This window comes from Crinia signifera, chromosome 3, assembly GCF_055691185.1.
Source record: "Crinia signifera chromosome 3, ASM5569118v1, whole genome shotgun sequence".
NCBI classification, from domain to species: domain Eukaryota; kingdom Metazoa; phylum Chordata; class Amphibia; order Anura; family Myobatrachidae; genus Crinia; species Crinia signifera.
Genome location: NC_139219.1, coordinates 337,152,009 through 337,166,558, shown reverse-complemented (window position 1 = coordinate 337,166,558; position 14,550 = coordinate 337,152,009). Strand labels below are relative to the sequence as shown.

Genomic DNA, 14,550 nt, shown 5'->3' with positions numbered 1-14,550 from the left:
CTAGTCTTATTTTGTTGACTTGGAACAATCAGTCAGCACATTTGGTTTCTATCTCAAAGGTTTGTGGTTTAATCCCACCCTGGGATATTTTTGACCTTGTGATCATATTTTGAAGAACCTTAGGTAGACAAGTTAAAACATAAAACCACCTCTTGTTATGCAGTATATCTAGACTTCTCTGATACAATTCCTCTTAAAAGTAGTTAATTAGGTAAGTTTTTAGGAAACCATTGAAGCACATTTTAGTGTTTGTACCAATGTGTTTCTTTGTTCTTTAATGGATGAACAGTTTTACTAAATCTCTTTTTTAACATAATAAAAAAGATAGAACTGAGCCAAAATATTAATCTCAGTTTTGTATTGGTTTAATCAACAAATAATTATAAAAAAAAACAAAGATAGCAGAGGATGGTTTCGATCCATCGACCTCTGGGTTATGGGCCCAGCACGCTTCCGCTGCGCCACTCTGCTAATCATATAAACAGCTTCAGCTCCTGAAAGCTTACCTCTTGACAAGAAAGTACCAATTTGTTTTTTTGTTCTTCAATGGAGGAAGAGTTTTACAAAAGATCTCCAGATGTTGGCCTTTTACACATATTTCAATAAATCATTTTTAGATCACTAATTTGATACAACTTTAGAGGGGTCTCTGTGGCGCAATCGGTTAGCGCGTTCGGCTGTTAACCGAAAGGTTGGTGGTTCAATCCCACCCAGGGACGTAATCAACTTTTTGGTCACATTTTGGAGAACTAGATGTTGACAAGTTAAAACATTAAATCACCTCTTGTGGTATAGTGTTCCTGATCTTAAGTCACAGAAGCTCCTGAAAGCTTCACTCTTCATCAGAAAGTACCAATGTTTCTCCTCTGTTCTTCAGTAGATAAAGAATCTTACAAAAGCTCTTTAAAATAATGACTATTAAATCTATGTCTAGGAATTTTTTTATGGTACTAACTTGAATCTAGTCTTATTTTGTTGACTTGGAACAATCAGTCAGCACATTTGGTTTCTATCTCAAAGGTTTGTGGTTTAATCCCACCCAGGGATATTTTTGACCTTGTGATCATATTTTGAAGAACCTTAGGTAGACAAGTTAAAACATAAAACCACCTCTTGTTATGCAGTATATCTAGACTTCTCTGATACAATTCCTCTTAAAAGTAGTTAATTACGTAAGTTTTTAGGAAACCATTGAAGCACATTTTAGTGTTTGTACCAATGTGTTTCTTTGTTCTTTAATGGATGAACAGTTTTACTAAATCTCTTTTTTAACATAATAAAAAAGATAGAACTGAGCCAAAATATTAATCTCAGTTTTGTATTGGTTTAATCAACAAATAATTATAAAAAAACAAAGATAGCAGAGGATGGTTCCGATCCATCGACCTCTGGGTTATGGGCCCAGCACGCTTCCGCTGCGCCACTCTGCTAATCATATAAACAGCTTCAGCTCCTGAAAGCTTACCTCTTGACAAGAAAGTACCAATTTGTTTTTTTGTTCTTCAATGGAGGAAGAGTTTTACAAAAGATCTCCAGATGTTGGCCTTTTACACATATTTCAATAAATCATTTTTAGATCACTAATTTGATACAACTTTAGAGGGGTCTCTGTGGCGCAATCGGTTAGCGCGTTCGGCTGTTAACCGAAAGGTTGGTGGTTCAATCCAACCCAGGGACGTAATCGACTTTTTGGTCACATTTTGGAGAACTAGATGTTGACAAGTTAAAACATTAAATCACCTCTTGTGGTATAGTGTTCCTGATCTTAAGTCACAGAAGCTCCTGAAAGCTTCACTCTTCATCAGAAAGTACCAATGTTTCTCCTCTGTTCTTCAGTAGATAAAGAATCTTACAAAAGCTCTTTAAAATAATGACTATTAAATCTATGTCTAGGAATTTTTTTATGGTACTAACTTGAATCTAGTCTTATTTTGTTGACTTGGAACAATCAGTCAGCACATTTGGTTTCTATCTCAAAGATTTGTGGTTTAATCCCACCCAGGGATATTTTTGACCGTGTGATCATATTTTGAAGAACCTTAGGTAGACAAGTTAAAACATAAAACCACCTCTTGTTATGCAGTATATCTAGACTTCTCTGATACAATTCCTCTTAAAAGTAGTTAATTAGGTAATTTTTTCAGGAAACCATTGAAGCACATTTTAGTGTTTGTACCAATGTGTTTCTTTGTTCTTTAATGGATGAACAGTTTTACTAAATCTCTTTTTTAACATAATAAAAAAGATAGAACTGAGCCAAAATATTAATCTCAGTTTTGTATTGGTTTAATCAACAAATAATTATAAAAAAAAACAAAGATAGCAGAGGATGGTTTCGATCCATCGACCTCTGGGTTATGGGCCCAGCACGCTTCCGCTGCGCCACTCTGCTAATCATATAAACAGCTTCAGCTCCTGAAAGCTTACCTCTTGACAAGAAAGTACCAATTTGTTTATTTGTTCTTCAATGGAGGAAGAGTTTTACAAAAGATCTCCAGATGTTGGCCTTTTACACATATTTCAATAAATCATTTTTAGATCACTAATTTGATACAACTTTAGAGGGGTCTCTGTGGCGCAATCGGTTAGCGCGTTCGGCTGTTAACCGAAAGGTTGGTGGTTCAATCCCACCCAGGGACGTAATCAACTTTTTGGTCACATTTTGGAGAACTAGATGTTGACAAGTTAAAACATTAAATCACCTCTTGTTCCTGATCTTAAGTCACAGAAGCTCCTGAAAGCTTCACTCTTCATCAGAAAGTACCAATGTTTCTCCTCTGTTCTTCAGTAGATAAAGAATCTTACAAAAGCTCTTTAAAATAATGACTATTAAATCTATGTCTAGGATTTTTTTTATGGTACTAACTTGAATCTAGTCTTATTTTGTTGACTTGGAACAATCAGTCAGCACATTTGGTTTCTATCTCAAAGGTTTGTGGTTTAATCCCACCCTGGGATATTTTTGACCTTGTGATCATATTTTGAAGAACCTTAGGTAGACAAGTTAAAACATAAAACCACCTCTTGTTATGCAGTATATCTAGACTTCTCTGATACAATTCCTCTTAAAAGTAGTTAATTAGGTAAGTTTTTAGGAAACCATTGAAGCACATTTTAGTGTTTGTACCAATGTGTTTCTTTGTTCTTTAATGGATGAACAGTTTTACTAAATCTCTTTTTTAACATAATAAAAAAGATAGAACTGAGCCAAAATATTAATCTCAGTTTTGTATTGGTTTAATCAACAAATAATTATAAAAAAAAACAAAGATAGCAGAGGATGGTTTCGATCCATCGACCTCTGGGTTATGGGCCCAGCACGCTTCCGCTGCGCCACTCTGCTAATCATATAAACAGCTTCAGCTCCTGAAAGCTTACCTCTTGACAAGAAAGTACCAATTTGTTTTTTTGTTCTTCAATGGAGGAAGAGTTTTACAAAAGATCTCCAGATGTTGGCCTTTTACACATATTTCAATAAATCATTTTTAGATCACTAATTTGATACAACTTTAGAGGGGTCTCTGTGGCGCAATCGGTTAGCGCGTTCGGCTGTTAACCGAAAGGTTGGTGGTTCAATCCCACCCAGGGACGTAATCAACTTTTTGGTCACATTTTGGAGAACTAGATGTTGACAAGTTAAAACATTAAATCACCTCTTGTGGTATAGTGTTCCTGATCTTAAGTCACAGAAGCTCCTGAAAGCTTCACTCTTCATCAGAAAGTACCAATGTTTCTCCTCTGTTCTTCAGTAGATAAAGAATCTTACAAAAGCTCTTTAAAATAATGACTATTAAATCTATGTCTAGGAATTTTTTTATGGTACTAACTTGAATCTAGTCTTATTTTGTTGACTTGGAACAATCAGTCAGCACATTTGGTTTCTATCTCAAAGGTTTGTGGTTTAATCCCACCCTGGGATATTTTTGACCTTGTGATCATATTTTGAAGAACCTTAGGTAGACAAGTTAAAACATAAAACCACCTCTTGTTATGCAGTATATCTAGACTTCTCTGATACAATTCCTCTTAAAAGTAGTTAATTAGGTAAGTTTTTAGGAAACCATTGAAGCACATTTTAGTGTTTGTACCAATGTGTTTCTTTGTTCTTTAATGGATGAACAGTTTTACTAAATCTCTTTTTTAACATAATAAAAAAGATAGAACTGAGCCAAAATATTAATCTCAGTTTTGTATTGGTTTAATCAACAAATAATTATAAAAAAAAACAAAGATAGCAGAGGATGGTTTCGATCCATCGACCTCTGGGTTATGGGCCCAGCACGCTTCCGCTGCGCCACTCTGCTAATCATATAAACAGCTTCAGCTCCTGAAAGCTTACCTCTTGACAAGAAAGTACCAATTTGTTTTTTTGTTCTTCAATGGAGGAAGAGTTTTACAAAAGATCTCCAGATGTTGGCCTTTTACACATATTTCAATAAATCATTTTTAGATCACTAATTTGATACAACTTTAGAGGGGTCTCTGTGGCGCAATCGGTTAGCGCGTTCGGCTGTTAACCGAAAGGTTGGTGGTTCAATCCCACCCAGGGACGTAAACAACTTTTTGGTCACATTTTGGAGAACTAGATGTTGACAAGTTAAAACATTAAATCACCTCTTGTGGTATAGTGTTCCTGATCTTAAGTCACAGAAGCTCCTGAAAGCTTCACTCTTCATCAGAAAGTACCAATGTTTCTCCTCTGTTCTTCAGTAGATAAAGAATCTTACAAAAGCTCTTTAAAATAATGACTATTAAATCTATGTCTAGGAATTTTTTTATGGTACTAACTTGAATCTAGTCTTATTTTGTTGACTTGGAACAATCAGTCAGCACATTTGGTTTCTATCTCAAAGGTTTGTGGTTTAATCCCACCCAGGGATATTTTTGACCTTGTGATCATATTTTGAAGAACCTTAGGTAGACAAGTTAAAACATAAAACCACCTCTTGTTATGCAGTATATCTAGACTTCTCTGATACAATTCCTCTTAAAAGTAGTTAATTAGGTAAGTTTTTAGGAAACCATTGAAGCACATTTTAGTGTTTGTACCAATGTGTTTCTTTGTTCTTTAATGGATGAACAGTTTTACTAAATCTCTTTTTTAACATAATAAAAAAGATAGAAGTGAGCCAAAATATTAATCTCAGTTTTGTATTGGTTTAATCAACAAATAATTATAAAAAAAAAACAAAGATAGCAGAGGATGGTTTCGATCCATCGACCTCTGGGTTATGGGCCCAGCACGCTTCCGCTGCGCCACTCTGCTAATCATATAAACAGCTTCAGCTCCTGAAAGCTTACCTCTTGACAAGAAAGTACCAATTTGTTTTTTTGTTCTTCAATGGAGGAAGAGTTTTACAAAAGATCTCCAGATGTTGGCCTTTTACACATATTTCAATAAATCATTTTTAGATCACTAATTTGATACAACTTTAGAGGGGTCTCTGTGGCGCAATCGGTTAGCGCGTTCGGCTGTTAACCGAAAGGTTGGTGGTTCAATCCCACCCAGGGACGTAATCAACTTTTTGGTCACATTTTGGAGAACTAGATGTTGACAAGTTAAAACATTAAATCACCTCTTGTGGTATAGTGTTCCTGATCTTAAGTCACAGAAGCTCCTGAAAGCTTCACTCTTCATCAGAAAGTACCAATGTTTCTCCTCTGTTCTTCAGTAGATAAAGAATCTTACAAAAGCTCTTTAAAATAATGACTATTAAATCTATGTCTAGGAATTTTTTTATGGTACTAACTTGAATCTAGTCTTATTTTGTTGACTTGGAACAATCAGTCAGCACATTTGGTTTCTATCTCAAAGGTTTGTGGTTTAATCCCACCCTGGGATATTTTTGACCTTGTGATCATATTTTGAAGAACCTTAGGTAGACAAGTTAAAACATAAAACCACCTCTTGTTATGCAGTATATCTAGACTTCTCTGATACAATTCCTCTTAAAAGTAGTTAATTAGGTAAGTTTTTAGGAAACCATTGAAGCACATTTTAGTGTTTGTACCAATGTGTTTCTTTGTTCTTTAATGGATGAACAGTTTTACTAAATCTCTTTTTTAACATAATAAAAAAGATAGAACTGAGCCAAAATATTAATCTCAGTTTTGTATTGGTTTAATCAACAAATAATTATAAAAAAAAACAAAGATAGCAGAGGATGGTTTCGATCCATCGACCTCTGGGTTATGGGCCCAGCACGCTTCCGCTGCGCCACTCTGCTAATCATATAAACAGCTTCAGCTCCTGAAAGCTTACCTCTTGACAAGAAAGTACCAATTTGTTTTTTTGTTCTTCAATGGAGGAAGAGTTTTACAAAAGATCTCCAGATGTTGGCCTTTTACACATATTTCAATAAATCATTTTTAGATCACTAATTTGATACAACTTTAGAGGGGTCTCTGTGGCGCAATCGGTTAGCGCGTTCGGCTGTTAACCGAAAGGTTGGTGGTTCAATCCCACCCAGGGACGTAATCAACTTTTTGGTCACATTTTGGAGAACTAGATGTTGACAAGTTAAAACATTAAATCACCTCTTGTGGTATAGTGTTCCTGATCTTAAGTCACAGAAGCTCCTGAAAGCTTCACTCTTCATCAGAAAGTACCAATGTTTCTCCTCTGTTCTTCAGTAGATAAAGAATCTTACAAAAGCTCTTTAAAATAATGACTATTAAATCTATGTCTAGGAATTTTTTTATGGTACTAACTTGAATCTAGTCTTATTTTGTTGACTTGGAACAATCAGTCAGCACATTTGGTTTCTATCTCAAAGGTTTGTGGTTTAATCCCACCCTGGGATATTTTTGACCTTGTGATCATATTTTGAAGAACCTTAGGTAGACAAGTTAAAACATAAAACCACCTCTTGTTATGCAGTATATCTAGACTTCTCTGATACAATTCCTCTTAAAAGTAGTTAATTAGGTAAGTTTTTAGGAAACCATTGAAGCACATTTTAGTGTTTGTACCAATGTGTTTCTTTGTTCTTTAATGGATGAACAGTTTTACTAAATCTCTTTTTTAACATAATAAAAAAGATAGAACTGAGCCAAAATATTAATCTCAGTTTTGTATTGGTTTAATCAACAAATAATTATAAAAAAAAACAAAGATAGCAGAGGATGGTTTCGATCCATCGACCTCTGGGTTATGGGCCCAGCACGCTTCCGCTGCGCCACTCTGCTAATCATATAAACAGCTTCAGCTCCTGAAAGCTTACCTCTTGACAAGAAAGTACCAATTTGTTTTTTTGTTCTTCAATGGAGGAAGAGTTTTACAAAAGATCTCCAGATGTTGGCCTTTTACACATATTTCAATAAATCATTTTTAGATCACTAATTTGATACAACTTTAGAGGGGTCTCTGTGGCGCAATCGGTTAGCGCGTTCGGCTGTTAACCGAAAGGTTGGTGGTTCAATCCCACCCAGGGACGTAATCAACTTTTTGGTCACATTTTGGAGAACTAGATGTTGACAAGTTAAAACATTAAATCACCTCTTGTGGTATAGTGTTCCTGATCTTAAGTCACAGAAGCTCCTGAAAGCTTCACTCTTCATCAGAAAGTACCAATGTTTCTCCTCTGTTCTTCAGTAGATAAAGAATCTTACAAAAGCTCTTTAAAATAATGACTATTAAATCTATGTCTAGGAATTTTTTTATGGTACTAACTTGAATCTAGTCTTATTTTGTTGACTTGGAACAATCAGTCAGCACATTTGGTTTCTATCTCAAAGGTTTGTGGTTTAATCCCACCCAGGGATATTTTTGACCTTGTGATCATATTTTGAAGAACCTTAGGTAGACAAGTTAAAACATAAAACCACCTCTTGTTATGCAGTATATCTAGACTTCTCTGATACAATTCCTCTTAAAAGTAGTTAATTACGTAAGTTTTTAGGAAACCATTGAAGCACATTTTAGTGTTTGTACCAATGTGTTTCTTTGTTCTTTAATGGATGAACAGTTTTACTAAATCTCTTTTTTAACATAATAAAAAAGATAGAACTGAGCCAAAATATTAATCTCAGTTTTGTATTGGTTTAATCAACAAATAATTATAAAAAAACAAAGATAGCAGAGGATGGTTCCGATCCATCGACCTCTGGGTTATGGGCCCAGCACGCTTCCGCTGCGCCACTCTGCTAATCATATAAACAGCTTCAGCTCCTGAAAGCTTACCTCTTGACAAGAAAGTACCAATTTGTTTTTTTGTTCTTCAATGGAGGAAGAGTTTTACAAAAGATCTCCAGATGTTGGCCTTTTACACATATTTCAATAAATCATTTTTAGATCACTAATTTGATACAACTTTAGAGGGGTCTCTGTGGCGCAATCGGTTAGCGCGTTCGGCTGTTAACCGAAAGGTTGGTGGTTCAATCCAACCCAGGGACGTAATCGACTTTTTGGTCACATTTTGGAGAACTAGATGTTGACAAGTTAAAACATTAAATCACCTCTTGTGGTATAGTGTTCCTGATCTTAAGTCACAGAAGCTCCTGAAAGCTTCACTCTTCATCAGAAAGTACCAATGTTTCTCCTCTGTTCTTCAGTAGATAAAGAATCTTACAAAAGCTCTTTAAAATAATGACTATTAAATCTATGTCTAGGAATTTTTTTATGGTACTAACTTGAATCTAGTCTTATTTTGTTGACTTGGAACAATCAGTCAGCACATTTGGTTTCTATCTCAAAGATTTGTGGTTTAATCCCACCCAGGGATATTTTTGACCGTGTGATCATATTTTGAAGAACCTTAGGTAGACAAGTTAAAACATAAAACCACCTCTTGTTATGCAGTATATCTAGACTTCTCTGATACAATTCCTCTTAAAAGTAGTTAATTAGGTAATTTTTTCAGGAAACCATTGAAGCACATTTTAGTGTTTGTACCAATGTGTTTCTTTGTTCTTTAATGGATGAACAGTTTTACTAAATCTCTTTTTTAACATAATAAAAAAGATAGAACTGAGCCAAAATATTAATCTCAGTTTTGTATTGGTTTAATCAACAAATAATTATAAAAAAAAACAAAGATAGCAGAGGATGGTTTCGATCCATCGACCTCTGGGTTATGGGCCCAGCACGCTTCCGCTGCGCCACTCTGCTAATCATATAAACAGCTTCAGCTCCTGAAAGCTTACCTCTTGACAAGAAAGTACCAATTTGTTTTTTTGTTCTTCAATGGAGGAAGAGTTTTACAAAAGATCTCCAGATGTTGGCCTTTTACACATATTTCAATAAATCATTTTTAGATCACTAATTTGATACAACTTTAGAGGGGTCTCTGTGGCGCAATCGGTTAGCGCGTTCGGCTGTTAACCGAAAGGTTGGTGGTTCAATCCCACCCAGGGACGTAATCAACTTTTTGGTCACATTTTGGAGAACTAGATGTTGACAAGTTAAAACATTAAATCACCTCTTGTTCCTGATCTTAAGTCACAGAAGCTCCTGAAAGCTTCACTCTTCATCAGAAAGTACCAATGTTTCTCCTCTGTTCTTCAGTAGATAAAGAATCTTACAAAAGCTCTTTAAAATAATGACTATTAAATCTATGTCTAGGATTTTTTTTATGGTACTAACTTGAATCTAGTCTTATTTTGTTGACTTGGAACAATCAGTCAGCACATTTGGTTTCTATCTCAAAGGTTTGTGGTTTAATCCCACCCTGGGATATTTTTGACCTTGTGATCATATTTTGAAGAACCTTAGGTAGACAAGTTAAAACATAAAACCACCTCTTGTTATGCAGTATATCTAGACTTCTCTGATACAATTCCTCTTAAAAGTAGTTAATTAGGTAAGTTTTTAGGAAACCATTGAAGCACATTTTAGTGTTTGTACCAATGTGTTTCTTTGTTCTTTAATGGATGAACAGTTTTACTAAATCTCTTTTTTAACATAATAAAAAAGATAGAACTGAGCCAAAATATTAATCTCAGTTTTGTATTGGTTTAATCAACAAATAATTATAAAAAAAAACAAAGATAGCAGAGGATGGTTTCGATCCATCGACCTCTGGGTTATGGGCCCAGCACGCTTCCGCTGCGCCACTCTGCTAATCATATAAACAGCTTCAGCTCCTGAAAGCTTACCTCTTGACAAGAAAGTACCAATTTGTTTTTTTGTTCTTCAATGGAGGAAGAGTTTTACAAAAGATCTCCAGATGTTGGCCTTTTACACATATTTCAATAAATCATTTTTAGATCACTAATTTGATACAACTTTAGAGGGGTCTCTGTGGCGCAATCGGTTAGCGCGTTCGGCTGTTAACCGAAAGGTTGGTGGTTCAATCCCACCCAGGGACGTAATCAACTTTTTGGTCACATTTTGGAGAACTAGATGTTGACAAGTTAAAACATTAAATCACCTCTTGTGGTATAGTGTTCCTGATCTTAAGTCACAGAAGCTCCTGAAAGCTTCACTCTTCATCAGAAAGTACCAATGTTTCTCCTCTGTTCTTCAGTAGATAAAGAATCTTACAAAAGCTCTTTAAAATAATGACTATTAAATCTATGTCTAGGAATTTTTTTATGGTACTAACTTGAATCTAGTCTTATTTTGTTGACTTGGAACAATCAGTCAGCACATTTGGTTTCTATCTCAAAGGTTTGTGGTTTAATCCCACCCTGGGATATTTTTGACCTTGTGATCATATTTTGAAGAACCTTAGGTAGACAAGTTAAAACATAAAACCACCTCTTGTTATGCAGTATATCTAGACTTCTCTGATACAATTCCTCTTAAAAGTAGTTAATTAGGTAAGTTTTTAGGAAACCATTGAAGCACATTTTAGTGTTTGTACCAATGTGTTTCTTTGTTCTTTAATGGATGAACAGTTTTACTAAATCTCTTTTTTAACATAATAAAAAAGATAGAACTGAGCCAAAATATTAATCTCAGTTTTGTATTGGTTTAATCAACAAATAATTATAAAAAAAAACAAAGATAGCAGAGGATGGTTTCGATCCATCGACCTCTGGGTTATGGGCCCAGCACGCTTCCGCTGCGCCACTCTGCTAATCATATAAACAGCTTCAGCTCCTGAAAGCTTACCTCTTGACAAGAAAGTACCAATTTGTTTTTTTGTTCTTCAATGGAGGAAGAGTTTTACAAAAGATCTCCAGATGTTGGCCTTTTACACATATTTCAATAAATCATTTTTAGATCACTAATTTGATACAACTTTAGAGGGGTCTCTGTGGCGCAATCGGTTAGCGCGTTCGGCTGTTAACCGAAAGGTTGGTGGTTCAATCCCACCCAGGGACGTAAACAACTTTTTGGTCACATTTTGGAGAACTAGATGTTGACAAGTTAAAACATTAAATCACCTCTTGTGGTATAGTGTTCCTGATCTTAAGTCACAGAAGCTCCTGAAAGCTTCACTCTTCATCAGAAAGTACCAATGTTTCTCCTCTGTTCTTCAGTAGATAAAGAATCTTACAAAAGCTCTTTAAAATAATGACTATTAAATCTATGTCTAGGAATTTTTTTATGGTACTAACTTGAATCTAGTCTTATTTTGTTGACTTGGAACAATCAGTCAGCACATTTGGTTTCTATCTCAAAGGTTTGTGGTTTAATCCCACCCAGGGATATTTTTGACCTTGTGATCATATTTTGAAGAACCTTAGGTAGACAAGTTAAAACATAAAACCACCTCTTGTTATGCAGTATATCTAGACTTCTCTGATACAATTCCTCTTAAAAGTAGTTAATTAGGTAAGTTTTTAGGAAACCATTGAAGCACATTTTAGTGTTTGTACCAATGTGTTTCTTTGTTCTTTAATGGATGAACAGTTTTACTAAATCTCTTTTTTAACATAATAAAAAAGATAGAAGTGAGCCAAAATATTAATCTCAGTTTTGTATTGGTTTAATCAACAAATAATTATAAAAAAAAAACAAAGATAGCAGAGGATGGTTTCGATCCATCGACCTCTGGGTTATGGGCCCAGCACGCTTCCGCTGCGCCACTCTGCTAATCATATAAACAGCTTCAGCTCCTGAAAGCTTACCTCTTGACAAGAAAGTACCAATTTGTTTTTTTGTTCTTCAATGGAGGAAGAGTTTTACAAAAGATCTCCAGATGTTGGCCTTTTACACATATTTCAATAAATCATTTTTAGATCACTAATTTGATACAACTTTAGAGGGGTCTCTGTGGCGCAATCGGTTAGCGCGTTCGGCTGTTAACCGAAAGGTTGGTGGTTCAATCCCACCCAGGGACGTAATCAACTTTTTGGTCACATTTTGGAGAACTAGATGTTGACAAGTTAAAACATTAAATCACCTCTTGTGGTATAGTGTTCCTGATCTTAAGTCACAGAAGCTCCTGAAAGCTTCACTCTTCATCAGAAAGTACCAATGTTTCTCCTCTGTTCTTCAGTAGATAAAGAATCTTACAAAAGCTCTTTAAAATAATGACTATTAAATCTATGTCTAGGAATTTTTTTATGGTACTAACTTGAATCTAGTCTTATTTTGTTGACTTGGAACAATCAGTCAGCACATTTGGTTTCTATCTCAAAGGTTTGTGGTTTAATCCCACCCAGGGATATTTTTGACCTTGTGATCATATTTTGAAGAACCTTAGGTAGACAAGTTAAAACATAAAACCACCTCTTGTTATGCAGTATATCTAGACTTCTCTGATACAATTCCTCTTAAAAGTAGTTAATTACGTAAGTTTTTAGGAAACCATTGAAGCACATTTTAGTGTTTGTACCAATGTGTTTCTTTGTTCTTTAATGGATGAACAGTTTTACTAAATCTCTTTTTTAACATAATAAAAAAGATAGAACTGAGCCAAAATATTAATCTCAGTTTTGTATTGGTTTAATCAACAAATAATTATAAAAAAACAAAGATAGCAGAGGATGGTTCCGATCCATCGACCTCTGGGTTATGGGCCCAGCACGCTTCCGCTGCGCCACTCTGCTAATCATATAAACAGCTTCAGCTCCTGAAAGCTTACCTCTTGACAAGAAAGTACCAATTTGTTTTTTTGTTCTTCAATGGAGGAAGAGTTTTACAAAAGATCTCCAGATGTTGGCCTTTTACACATATTTCAATAAATCATTTTTAGATCACTAATTTGATACAACTTTAGAGGGGTCTCTGTGGCGCAATCGGTTAGCGCGTTCGGCTGTTAACCAAAAGGTTGGTGGTTCAATCCAACCCAGGGACGTAATCGACTTTTTGGTCACATTTTGGAGAACTAGATGTTGACAAGTTAAAACATTAAATCACCTCTTGGGGTATAGTGTTCCTGATCTTAAGTCACAGAAGCTCCTGAAAGCTTCACTCTTCATCAGAAAGTACCAATGTTTCTCCTCTGTTCTTCAGTAGATAAAGAATCTTACAAAAGCTCTTTAAAATAATGACTATTAAATCTATGTCTAGGAATTTTTTTATGGTACTAACTTGAATCTAGTCTTATTTTGTTGACTTGGAACAATCAGTCAGCACATTTGGTTTCTATCTCAAAGATTTGTGGTTTAATCCCACCCAGGGATATTTTTGACCGTGTGATCATATTTTGAAGAACCTTAGGTAGACAAGTTAAAACATAAAACCACCTCTTGTTATGCAGTATATCTAGACTTCTCTGATACAATTTCTCTTAAAAGTAGTTAATTAGGTAATTTTTTCAGGAAACCATTGAAGCACATTTTAGTGTTTGTACCAATGTGTTTCTTTGTTCTTTAATGGATGAACAGTTTTACTAAATCTCTTTTTTAACATAATAAAAAAGATAGAACTGAGCCAAAATATTAATCTCAGTTTTGTATTGGTTTAATCAACAAATAATTATAAAAAAACAAAGACAGCAGAGGATGGTTTCGATCCATCGACCTCTGGGTTATGGGCCCAGCACGCTTCCGCTGCGCCACTCTGCTAATCATATAAACAGCTTCAGCTCCTGAAAGCTTACCTCTTGACAAGAAAGTACCAATTTGTTTTTTTGTTCTTCAATGGAGGAAGAGTTTTACAAAAGATCTCCAGATGTTGGCCTTTTACACATATTTCAATAAATCATTTTTAGATCACTAATTTGATACAACTTTAGAGGGGTCTCTGTGGCGCAATCGGTTAGCGCGTTCGGCTGTTAACCGAAAGGTTGGTGGTTCAATCCCACCCAGGGACGTAATCAACTTTTTGGTCACATTTTGGAGAACTAGATGTTGACAAGTTAAAACATTAAATCACCTCTTGTGGTATAGTGTTCCTGATCTTAAGTCACAGAAGCTCCTGAAAGCTTCACTCTTCATCAGAAAGTACCAAGGTTTCTCCTCTGTTCTTCAGTAGATAAAGAATCTTACAAAAGCTCTTTAAAATAATGACTATTAAATCTATGTCTAGGAATTTTTTTATGGTACTAACTTGAATCTAGTCTTATTTTGTTGACTTGGAACAATCAGTCAGCACATTTGGTTTCTATCTCAAAGGTTTGTGGTTTAATCCCACCCAGGGATATTTTTGACCTTGTGATCATATTTTGAAGAACCTTAGGTAGACAAGTTAAAACATAAAACCACCTCTTGTTA

The 14,550-nt window shown here is 35.1% G+C and overlaps 12 non-coding genes across 12 annotated transcripts; all 12 read left to right on the top strand.

Moving 5' to 3' along the window:
* Positions 1-645: 645 nt before the first annotated feature.
* TRNAN-GUU (transfer RNA asparagine (anticodon GUU)) lies at positions 646-719 on the top strand. The gene has a single exon. It is a non-coding gene; the product is annotated as a tRNA-Asn (tRNA).
* A 1,847-nt stretch (positions 720-2,566) lies between these two features.
* TRNAN-GUU (transfer RNA asparagine (anticodon GUU)) lies at positions 2,567-2,640 on the top strand. Its single transcript has one exon. It is a non-coding gene; the product is annotated as a tRNA-Asn (tRNA).
* An 877-nt stretch (positions 2,641-3,517) lies between these two features.
* On the top strand, positions 3,518-3,591 carry TRNAN-GUU (transfer RNA asparagine (anticodon GUU)). The gene has a single exon. It is a non-coding gene; the product is annotated as a tRNA-Asn (tRNA).
* Positions 3,592-4,478: 887 nt separating this feature from the next.
* On the top strand, positions 4,479-4,552 carry TRNAN-GUU (transfer RNA asparagine (anticodon GUU)). The gene has a single exon. It is a non-coding gene; the product is annotated as a tRNA-Asn (tRNA).
* Positions 4,553-5,440: 888 nt separating this feature from the next.
* Positions 5,441-5,514, top strand: TRNAN-GUU (transfer RNA asparagine (anticodon GUU)). Its single transcript has one exon. It is a non-coding gene; the product is annotated as a tRNA-Asn (tRNA).
* Positions 5,515-6,401: 887 nt separating this feature from the next.
* Positions 6,402-6,475, top strand: TRNAN-GUU (transfer RNA asparagine (anticodon GUU)). Its single transcript has one exon. It is a non-coding gene; the product is annotated as a tRNA-Asn (tRNA).
* Positions 6,476-7,362: 887 nt separating this feature from the next.
* On the top strand, positions 7,363-7,436 carry TRNAN-GUU (transfer RNA asparagine (anticodon GUU)). Its single transcript has one exon. It is a non-coding gene; the product is annotated as a tRNA-Asn (tRNA).
* Positions 7,437-9,283: 1,847 nt separating this feature from the next.
* Positions 9,284-9,357, top strand: TRNAN-GUU (transfer RNA asparagine (anticodon GUU)). Its single transcript has one exon. It is a non-coding gene; the product is annotated as a tRNA-Asn (tRNA).
* Positions 9,358-10,234: 877 nt separating this feature from the next.
* Positions 10,235-10,308, top strand: TRNAN-GUU (transfer RNA asparagine (anticodon GUU)). The gene has a single exon. It is a non-coding gene; the product is annotated as a tRNA-Asn (tRNA).
* An 887-nt stretch (positions 10,309-11,195) lies between these two features.
* On the top strand, positions 11,196-11,269 carry TRNAN-GUU (transfer RNA asparagine (anticodon GUU)). The gene has a single exon. It is a non-coding gene; the product is annotated as a tRNA-Asn (tRNA).
* Positions 11,270-12,157: 888 nt separating this feature from the next.
* Positions 12,158-12,231, top strand: TRNAN-GUU (transfer RNA asparagine (anticodon GUU)). The gene has a single exon. It is a non-coding gene; the product is annotated as a tRNA-Asn (tRNA).
* A 1,845-nt stretch (positions 12,232-14,076) lies between these two features.
* Positions 14,077-14,150, top strand: TRNAN-GUU (transfer RNA asparagine (anticodon GUU)). The gene has a single exon. It is a non-coding gene; the product is annotated as a tRNA-Asn (tRNA).
* Positions 14,151-14,550: the final 400 nt, after the last annotated feature.